Source organism: Terrapene carolina, unplaced genomic scaffold (genome assembly GCF_002925995.2).
Source record: "Terrapene carolina triunguis isolate 2854851 unplaced genomic scaffold, T_m_triunguis-2.0 Scaffold33891, whole genome shotgun sequence".
NCBI lineage: Eukaryota > Metazoa > Chordata > Testudines > Emydidae > Terrapene > Terrapene triunguis.
This window is the reverse complement of record NW_020698242.1, coordinates 13,394,933-13,406,411: the sequence shown is the minus strand read 5'-3', so window position 1 is coordinate 13,406,411 and position 11,479 is coordinate 13,394,933. Positions and strand designations below refer to the sequence as shown.

Below are 11,479 nucleotides of genomic sequence, written 5' to 3'. Positions count from 1 at the left end.
GGGGGGAAGGCGCAGCAGCACTTGTTAGAAGGAACAATATGAAAAGTTGTCTGAAATGGTAATTTCCGTTTCCCATTTCATCATCCCTGGGTAGGCGTTAGCTGTGTGCGTGCAGAGGGGGAAGCTGATCTGCCTGAAGCCAGCAAGGCTCGCTGATCTGCATTTATTTATTTTCCCGTTTAATCTCTAAATTGCTCAGTATTTTTCTCCTTGGAAAAGCCTTTGTGCACTGGGGGAAGGGGTTGCACTCCACCCTTGCCCCTTAGCAAAAAACAGCTGCACTTCTCCAGTCCAGAATTTACACCCCCCTTAGTTCACGAGATTGATTGCATGTTTATAAAGGCAAATCGTGTCTCGTCCCCCTCCAAGAAGCCTGGAGGAGCTGAGCCCTCCAATGCCCTCTGCCCTTTCCCAGAGAGAGCAGCTGTCTTGTGAGGGGGGAGGGGGGTGGATTGAAAATCAGCCTGTTCATTGAGACACAAGAGCTGGTGTGTTTACAGATTGGCTTCTACTCTAAGGTTGTAGATCTGTTTTGATATCTAGTTGCAGGAAAGGGCTCCCCTCCCCCCTTCTGTGGTTTTGTACACAAAGTGCTCACTTACCACCAGGAACCTGGCCCTATAGACAGTGAAAACAGATCCCAAACAGTATCCTTAAAGCAAAATTCATCTTCTGAGATGACTCCAGAAACTGGGCATAGACAGGATAGTTTTGTCAGTTAGACAAAGATGTTAAAGGGACACTGTCAACTTGAAAATCATATTTATCTATTTAGTAACTGCTATAATTACTTGAAACTTCTAACTGAAGGAAGGTTGTTGGTTTACATATTTTTCTGTTTTTCTAATCTGTTTAATCAGTTGGACACACTTTTATATGTAGTCACATTCACTGTTTCCCATGTTCTTCCTTTTCTGTGAGGAAAAAAAACCCTTAGAGGACAACCCTTGTGTATTTAAAAAAGTTTTTAAAATGTGTCATGGTATTTAAAGTGTGTTCTATCATGAACTAGATTTTTTTGTCATTAGTTAATTTAATAATAAGTTGATTCTGTCCCTTTCAAATAAAAGGTGTACAGGGAGACACTTTTGAATGGTCACGGTGGGAGACAGTATAAATGTATAATTACTACAGAGAAAGTGAAATATGATCCATGTTTGACTCCCTCTCCATAGCTGAATAGATAAATTCTTAAGCATATTGTTTGATATGCTAATGAAACATCAGTGTTGAAGTGGTATGACCTGCTTTGTTCTGTGGGAAGGGTTCAGTCAGTGGCAGATCTTTCTATAGAGCAATCTGTATTTTTGTGTGGGAGGTTCTGTGGAACTCTACCTATTTGGGGCCACACAGATGCTGGTTACTCTTAGTAGTGAGTGTTGTAGGAGGTCTAGGAATTTAAATACTGGCTTCCTTGGCATGTTGGTTACTCTGTTGTAGGTGTTTTCTGTTCTACAATTTGCTCGCATGCTTTTGTTCTATTCTGAAGCTGTTTTTATTTTTAATCTAAATGGTTGTTCCCATCTCCATCTTATTATCTAAATGTGATCCAAATGATTAACTGAATTTTTCCTGTCTCCAAGGGGAGTTGAGTTTTTGGTGGCAGTGAAGTTAGAAATGTCCAGTTATGAATCTCAAACTTGATATTCATATACAGTACTTATATTTTCCACTTATGCACCTCTTTCTATTTTCATAATATTGTAATGACCAATGTCTTGTATTTTTACTCTGACAGGTTGTCCCTATGTTGGTTTTGTGGGTGGGAGCATTGGTGAGAAGAAAATACAAATTTGCAGTGATGTTATGGTGTTGGTCTTTGTGCATGTGTGGCAGAGAACCTAGTTAGATTGTACTTTTCAGTTTTAGAAGCAGCTTTGTATAATTTGAAAATAGGATAAAAGGTAACTGCTTAGAACATAAGTAGAATATAAAATAAAGTGGATAAAGTCTTGTATAATTTCCCTCCTCTTGAGAGTTTTGTTTTGTAGCACCCTTATGCTGTTCAGTAGAGCAGGCAAATGTTTCTCTAGGGTCAGTGTAGACTAGTCACGTTGATCATACTGCACCAACGTTTGCTCCCTCGGTCAACCAGATGGACTACTTACTATAGGTGGTTATTATTTTAACTGTGTAATTACACACGGAATAAAAAATGGCATTTTGTTCTGTAAATGTATTGGAAAGAAGGGTACTAAGATGGATACTTTTTCTGTGTTTAGTTCATTTTGTTTCCTTTAAGGCTTGGCAGTGTTATGGTTTTCAGATGTAGGCTTAAAATACACAGGATTTTTTGGTCTGTCATAAAAAGCAAGCCAATAGTTTACGTACGTAAGTGTTGTAACAGAATAATTTGAGACTCCTAGGTCTTACTGATCACCCATCTACATTTTGATGCCTACAACAATGTACGTTATCTGACTTCTTTAGAGCCATTGGATAACTGAAGTAAATTAGAAAAAACTGCATTTTCAGCATTACTGTAAAGTGAAGAATCTGCACTATTTAAAAACTACTTATACCATATATATATTCTCATGGGTTCAAAAATACATTTTTTTATGGATGGGGCATTCCTCTTATTCTGGTGGTTCAATAAAAATTGGAAGTTCTAATTACTATGGAAAAATTTTTCAAAGGAGGCAAAAGTTGAAGGACTCTCTGGCTCCAGGAGTGTGTTTTTTATAACATTCCCAGGTGACAGTTTTCTGTTGTTTAAGAGCGTTTCCCTCTCTCCTGTGTGGACTAGTTGAATTTCAGATATTGCATGATGGACTGCAATATAGATTATAACTGTCCCTTGGTACTGAAATACTATGGTGATGGATTGCTTTGCAAATGCCTGACAGATACCACTAGATCCCACAGCAGCAAATCCAATATGTTTGGAAATAGTTAGATGATAGTTATTCTGATTGTATATTCATTGGCTGCTTTTTTTCTTCATTTTATTTAGCTGGTGAGAATGCAGTAAAGGCAGCTTGTCTGTTGTCCTGCTAACATGTATGAACATTACAGCTATCACACCTGTTGGATGAGATTAAGGAGAGAGATTGGTTTTCTCCCTAGTTAAGATTGAGATTAGTGTTTTATTATAAATTTGATTCTTTTACCTTATCTCTAATTTCACTTAATTTAAACCAATCTGTTTGAAATTTTGCAGGGACGAATATATATGCTGCTTTTAAATATGTTCTTGTACTACAAGACTGAGCATGGGCATGTAGTTTCTGTATCTGGGGCTACAACATACCCCTTAAGGTCTGAGCCAAGTATTATATAACTTGTGTGCCATGGGTGCAGGGTAATGAGAAATGATATGTACTCGAATTACTTGATGTCACAGACACACAGTACATAAAGTGGATTTATACAGCCATGGGCTTATTAACCCCTCCTTAATCAAAATGTCTCTATTTTACATTGTAATATGCAGTGGGTTATGAGGATGGAAAGTTGTTAATACTTGAGGTCAGAGTTAATGCTGTTTGACTTTAACAGCACTTTGAATTTTCAGACTTTTGTAATGTTTCTTGAGAAAATTACAGTGTTTTCAAATACCTCCCCTTATGTAATTAAGATAGTTGTAATCTTAATCTCAGGTTATCGAAGCCTATTGTCTGGTGACATATCAGTTCATCCTTACTATTCACTTGTGACCCAGTTGTGAGTGGTGCCCACCTGTAATACATACAATTAATCTTTACAAACTTACAAAACAAAAAAAAGTCACTTAAATGCTAATAGAAGAGGAAACCCTGTACAAAACATTCTCTGCTGAAAAAGGCAAGCCGCGTTACTTTAGTCTGTGAAACTTCCACCGCCTGAGTGAGCTATCTCCAAATCTGCTCTAGTTTTTATCCTGCAAGTAGGATGCTAATCCCATAAAAGATCCATACCTCTTCACTGATGAGAGACTGCTGCTTCATTTATTTGAGCAAAATATTTTTTAAAGATGGTGTTAAGTTCTGTGGCTCCAAGAGTAACAGTCCTTACACACAAAAGATCTTGCTGTGATCTGATGGCTTTCAAGATTCATTTCCCATCATTGAGATCCATTAAGACTGTTACAGTGGCACTTTCAGACTTTTTTCTCTTTGCATGAGTCCTTAGGATGCTTGTCTGTGTTTGAGTTCTTTTTAATAACTAAAATGAGTAATTTGGGAATGAGAGAGGAAATTCAGTCATTGATATCAGGAGCTTCTGTTACCAAGAATCCCACTGTTTACTTTTTTATTTCCTCCCTCTTCTATTCTTTGAGGCTTCCTAGAGATTTTAGGCAAGCTATCCAGTAGTCTCAAAAGTGGGGATGGTTGAACACTTGCATACAGTTCAGCTAATTTGAGAGCGAGTGACAGATGAGCCATGGGGCTTGCTAACTTTTGGTGGAAATGTTGAACCTCATAAGTAACTAGACCAGACTCTTCTCTTTACCATACTCATACAGGTTTTCCATATTGGGCTCAGTATGTGACACTATTCTGCTTTGTCATGCGCTCGTCCAAATTTTTAAAACACAAGTTGCTGATATTCTTTCCAATGAGGTTAGCAAGTTGATGAGTTGAATTTTTAAGGTGTAATGACCCTGTGAGCTCTTATAAGGAGCTCTGTTGTCCTGCACCATATGGTGAAATAGATCAGTTGAGAAGGCCTCTGGCTTCATTCAGTCACTATATTCCCTCTCTGTTCTTGCTGCTACCGTTGATTCACAAGCTCTTATGACTAGGAAACACTGGCTTAGGTTTTTGTTGATCCTCACAGCTTTGATGATACGAATGTACAAACTCTAAGCAGTTCTCCTTCGAGAAATGGATCCATTTCTGCTTAGTCCTGATCTTTTTTTGTAAGTTCATGTGAATAAGTCTTTAATTGTTCTAGTCAGTGGATTAACAAGTGCGAGCAGAGGCCCAAAATGCTGTGAGTTCAGGTTTAGAATTTAGCAGATGCTACCCCATGTAAATGAAGTGTGCAATAGCCCTTTATACCATGGGTGAGTAAGGGCTCAGTGAATTAGCTCTTGTAGCTAGAAGAAAGTGTTGGTTATTTTCTAGGTCAGGGTTGAAGTCATTACTGTCTGCATTGTCCCTGCCATATGGATAAATGTAAGACTTTAGTTTGCAGTACTGCCCTGGGCATTCATGTACTGAATTATTTATCCTCCAAAAGTCTATAGGCAGTCTTTCCCCTTATTTTAAGGAAGCCAAACTGTATTTGTTCAGTATTTTAAAATAAGATCTCCTCTTCATAGGCAAACAACTGATTTTATATCTTTAAACGTAGTAATATTTGGTTTGCTAATAATGCAGCATTTTATGAAAACATTGAAAAACACTCAATGAATTCTGCCTTTAAACTTTATTGAGATCCGGCCTGTGCTAGGCTGCTGCTTTTTTATATTGGTTTAACAAAGTTTTCTACTAACTGTGACCTTGGAAGGAGAGTGGGGATTATAAATGGAAATTATCCCAATATGGAGTGGAGGAAACTGACCTTTTCACCAGGGTTGACTATTTCCCGGGAAAAACTAGTTTAGGACAGGGCACTGGTAAATACTGGTTTAAACCCCATTGAAACTGGGAAAAATAAAACGCTTATTAGAATATCCTGATGAAAATTACTGAAAAATATTTAGCAATTTGAGAATAGTTTTGTAGTGTATGAAATATTTACATAATATTGAAATGAGTCACGACACACACAACTTCCTTGAGAAAATACCAAACCAAATGTATACAGACATTGATGCTCAGTATTACATTACATTTATTAGTATTATGCCTACTGCCATTTTACTTATTTGTATAACCCTACATTATTTTCCAAATCTACTGCCTTATGTAACTAAAACTAAGTGTAATGTGGTGTGCAGTAATGAAGCAGTTTTTAAAATAAAAATCGTGATTTTACCTGATAAAACCCACCTCTGGTAAATACCTGCCGTCCACGGTTTTCTTCCCACCTGATTAGGAATGGGAATACTTCTCTTTCCATTTAGATAGTCTTTGACGTGCTCCATGAATAGGAATGAATAGAGCTCTCTCCCTGCGCTATGCCGCAACTACACAGCCACGTTAAAACGCTTTAACGTTGCTAGTGAAGACCTGCCCTTAGACTGAGCTTTTCAAATTCAGCTAGTGGATTGACACACACAGCTTCCATTAATGTCAGTGGGAGTTGTGTGTCTATCCACTAGCTGGATGTGAAAGTATTAGGGCGTGTCTAAACTGGCACTTTGCAGCGCTGCAACTTTCTCGCTCAGGGGTGTGAAAAAACACCCCCCTGAGCGCAGCAAGTTTCAGCACTGTAAAATGCCAGTATAGACAGTGCACCAGTGCTGGGAGCCGCGCCCCTCATGGAGGTGGTTTTTTGCCGCGACTACACAAGCCATGTTGAAGTGCTGCCATGGCAGTGCTTTAACGTTGCCAGTGTAGACAAGCCCTTAGTCTTGATCTTCACCCATCGCTAGAAGTGATCATTGACCAATGCAGTTTCTGTGCCACACCCAGTTCTCCAATCAGAATGACAAGGGGCAAAGAGATCTGATGCATTTGAATACTGAGAGTTGGCTTACCACCCCCTTTTCAATAATGTTACACAGAAATGTAAGGCTGAATTAATAGATTTTAAGGCTAAAAGGGACCAATCATGAATTACCCTCTGTGACGCCATGCACCCCCATGTTCATCCTTATAATATGATTGTGTGGTATCTAATGCAAAATTTGTTATGTCGGGTGTCTTCGGAAGGCTCACGATGCACTGAGCATTGTTGTTATAGTAATGTTATAGGTTGTAATTTCATGTATATAATTATGAGGCTGAAAATGTGTCCTCATAGCTTAAAACAAGCCCAGGCAAAACTCTCAAGGAGCAGAGGGGCAGTTCACACCTCATCAGGGCATGTATGGGACAAACCCAGCCCAGCCTCACAGGAACAAGGGACACTGGCCTAGGCAGCAACAAAGGATCTGTTGGACTCTCCAGGGAGTCACCCCCCCATCCCTTGGTCAGTTTGGGATGACGATGAGGTAATGCTCACCTGACCCCGGGGGGAGGGGAGGGGGAGGGCAAAGTCAAGAGGGAAGAAAGAACAAGATAAAAGGGAGAAACATTTGCCATGCTTGCTTTCTTCTTCCACCTCCGTGTACAGACACCACCACCAAGCGACTGAAGTGCTGATCAAAGGGGAGAGCCTGACTGAAGGGCAACCAGCCAGCCTGTGGTTAGAAGCATCTAAGTTTGTAAGGCACTGAAAGTGTTAAGATCAGCTTAGAATGTGCTTTGCTTTTATTTCATTTGACCAAATCTAACTTCTTGTGCTTTGATTTATAATCATTTAAAATCTATCTTTCGTAGTTAATAAATTATTGTTTATTCTACCTGAAGCAGTGCATTTGGTTTGAAGCATGTCAGAGACTTCTTCCCCCGCTCCCCCCCCGGGATAGCAAGCCTGGTACATATCAATTTCTTTGTTAAATTGACAAACTCCTATAAGCTTGCAGCGTCCAGCGGGCATAACTGGACACTGCAAGATGGAGGTTTCTAGGGTTGTGTCTGGGACCAGAGATATTGGCTAGTGTCATTCGGTTGCACAATCCAAGCAGCGGCTGGCCAAGAGTGCTCACTCAAGTAGCTGGGAGCAGTTCACATGCCAGAGGCTGTGCATGAACAGCCCGGGAGTGGGGGTTCTCACAGCAGAGCAGGGTAAGGCTGGCTCCCAGAGTCGAGGATTGGAGTGACCTAGCAGATCACCGGTCCAGATAACACCAGAGGGGAACGTTACACCCTCCCTGTTAGAAATGTGCATCTTATTTCTTGTCTGAGGTTGTCTAGCTTCAGCTTCCAGCCTTTGGATTTTGTCATGCCTTTTTCTGCTAGAATAAGGAGACGTACTATTTGAAATCTCTTTCCAATGTAGGTACTTGTGGATTGTGATCAAGTTGCCTCTTAATCTTTTCTTGGATAAACCACATAGTTTGAGCTCCTTAGATGTCTCCCTATAAGGCATGTTTTGAAAACCTGGAATCATTCTTTTGTAGCACTTTCCAATGTGTTAATACTGGACAATAACTGGCCAGATCATTATTATATGATGGTTTCATAAGCAAAGGCTGTAGCAATCCTTTCTTCAAAGCGAATAGGCATTCTGTCCATCCTGAGAGGTTTTAAAAATATCCACTGATAACAGACCTAGTGCTTTCCAACTTGCTGTCACCATCTAGGAAGGACGTAGATACAAAGCTCAGCTTGTGGAATGAATTTCTCTTGACACCTCCCTTACTTCTGTTAGCTGACGCTGGCCAAAACTCAGAAGATTTAGTATGTACATTTACCTTCCCCTGCAGAATATTGCTGTGTCCCACAGGTGCAGATGGCTTGCATTGAATCTGAATAATTATTATTTGCTTTGAATGGGTCTTGAGAATTTGCCAGGTCCCAGCTGGGAATGGGGTACTCATTGAGATGCAGGTGCAATGCCCTGGTGAAAAGCCCAGTCTGCTTTTTCTGCTGCAGCAGCCCTCTTGCTTGGTGTTGTCTCTGGATCCTTCTCAGCCTTTCAGGTCTGTGATAAATTTGAAAGCCCCTCTACTGCCTGGTGCTGGAAGTAAGAAGGACTTTCCTCTCAACACCCCAATCCCAGAGACCTCCTGACTTTTGGAGTGGGAGTTTGAGGCCCTCTACCATAACTCCAATCTGTTTTTTGGCTCGTCCTCCTTTGTGATTAGCTCTAATGCAGAGGTGTTAACTCGTTCTTGGTGATGGTCCAATTACCATTTCAGTTAGAGTCCTCATCCAAGAGAAAAAGGTCACAGGCAAAAGTTAAATTTTATGGTCCTTCCCAAGTGTGGTGTTTTGCCTCTTTAAGTTAAATGTTGAATTAAAAAAAAAAAGAAAATGCATTGAGGTGTCCTCCCGTCTGTCCATTAGCTCTACCCATGATGCCTTCTTCACTATAACTGGTCCCCAACACCTTGTGTTACCTCTTTCCCTCTCTCTTTGGGATTCTCCCTGTCCCTTCCCTAATTTGGAATTCTCACCCCCGCCCCTTAATTCTTTGCCTTTCCTTCCTGAGATGATTCCCCATCTTGTCCCCTCACTGCCTTGCACCACTCCTTTGTGATCATCCTTTGTATCTTTGTATCTCTTCCCCCTCACCCTGGGGCACAGCTGCAGAGGGGAGAGACTAGTAAGAAGCACCTTTGCTTTTATCCCCAGCTGGATGGTATGGTGGCTACTTGGTAATGGGGTGTGTGTTTGTGGCACGGTTGGCTAAATTGTCTGGGTCCAATTAGGCATGAGCTCCCAACTCTAGCTTTGCTCCGAGATGTAGCTGCAGGCTGGTCCTCTCACACTGGTCCTGTTTGATGCCGTTGCTCCAGGACTTTCCTCTACGTTTTCTCAAGCAGCAGAATGCTGTTATTCTGAGTAGTAATAAAAATGAATCATTTTAAGTTGTAGAAGTGAAACTGACTAGTTTGAGTAACAGAAGAGGCATGAGGGCTGTCAGCAGATCCTTGAAGACTGCAGTGCATTTTCCACATTGACTTCAAACCGTAAGAAAAGTCACTTTCAAAAATGCAGGCTTAAATTTTGCAAAATGTGATGGGCTAAGTTCCCACTCTTGTCCCGGTAAGTTTCTTACCTGGTATGGGCAAATAAGCAAGTGGATTTTTCAGTCTCTGATCCCATGTAATTAGTGACAAGTACTTTGGTGTTACTGTGCTGAATTGTTTCAGGTGTAATATAGTGAATAGGGCAAATATTCTAATTATTTTAGCTTTGACAATAGATTATCTGACTTTTGGAAGACAAGTTCCTTGCACAGAGTTTAGTATGTTACACAAAAATGTTAACTCATTTTGACGGCAGTCTCTTAAATTAAACTTTTAACATTTTGATGGGCAAGCTCTTAGGAAATGTGTGAAAATGATGTATTTCTAAATTGTGGTTTAAGTAATTTTCATCAGATGTAATCTTAATGGGATGTACATGTGAACTTTTAATGTCATACAGACATTTCAGGTCTGTCTTGTCTTAAGTTCCACAAACAAACAAAACAAAAAATCAGACATCAACACTGCCCTTAAACTATTTGTTTGGTTGGAAGAGTGAGAGTAGGACGCTCTGTGATGGTACTGTAATCTCAGTCTATGTGATTACTAAAAATGGAGTGCAAATTTAGATTTTGACAGGGTACCAAAACACGTTTAATTAAATTTAACTGGAACACTTGTGCCTACTTAAAGGGATGCTGTTAGAATGGAATAACTCTAAATTGGACCTCTACCCCCAAGAAATTAAACATTTTTTTAAGTTACTTGATGGAGAAGAATACATCAATTTCTCTAAAATAAGGGTCTGCAATGATATTAAAACCTTAGAATGTTTGATTAACAAAACTACAAACTTGTTTGGTTGTATGCATTCCTGCTACTGCTGCGCGTTTAGCCATGTCTCCATCAGGCATTTTTCTCAAAAAATCTTCAGTGGCAGCAGCATTGGGAGAGCTAGTGTAGACAGACACTGGTAGCACCTGAAGTCCTGTCTGCACTAGTGCTCCCACTGCTGGAGCCAAAGGCTAGTGTGAACAAAGTCGCGGTTGTTCTTCCACTGACTTTACTTTTATGAAGCAGTAGGTGTGATGGTTGAAATTAACAGGAACCCTGCTCTCCGGTCACTTCAGAGAGCTGGAAGCTTGTCCATTTCTTGCTGATTGATCAGGGTGAAACAGAAGAATGGTGTGGGCTGGCACAACAGACAGCATTCTGTGTGATGTGGTTTGTATTGTTCTGTCCAGAACACTGGATGTTACTGTGCTACTTGTTTCTGGATGGTTGATTTTTTTTTTTCATTACCCCAGGCTCCCCTTGGGGTTTACCTCAACCTGCTAATAAATGTGAAAACTGCAAACTATTGTCATGTTTCCCATATATTAGCTAATGATAAGATAGCTTTTTTTTTTTTTCAAGCAGGGTGCACCCCAACATTGTAAGGATGAGAGCTTGCTCCCTGCAGAAGCTTAAGTACCATGAAAAGTCATCTTATGATGAGAGGGAGACAGGCCTGCTCACATCCTGTAACTTCCAGGAAGTTTGTGCTGAGCAAAGAGACTGTTCACTTGTGAGTTAAGTGACCACTTGGCTCACTGGGATTCTCCTGCTTGGGGAGGAGAATTGTGAGGCAGGTTTAAAAGTGCATAGTCTGTGACCATGCACTGAATTGTAATCCTTGCCATTGCAAGATCTTTACTTTTTTTACACGTTTAAAAAATACATTTTTCTTCAGATAGAGCAAAACACTTTTGTACCTCTTATAGCACTGCAGAAAGTAGTTTCAGTAGAAGGTATTATTGGAGGGTTTTTAAATAGTCCTAGCAACTGCTGCTATAGTGAAGTTTGCAGTTTGATTTTTCTGTATGTAATCTCTGATAGCTCTTACTTTCACTGCATCAGACAGAGAGGGTTGTACGTGTCATTGTT

The 11,479-nt window shown here is 40.2% G+C and overlaps 1 protein-coding gene across 1 annotated transcript in view; it reads left to right on the top strand.

Annotated features, from left to right (window-relative positions):
* The window catches only part of LOC112103473 (ankyrin repeat domain-containing protein 11), a 219,070-nt gene that overhangs the window by 875 nt on the left and 206,716 nt on the right, over positions 1 to 11,479 (top strand). The gene's annotated exons all lie outside the window — the stretch shown is intronic.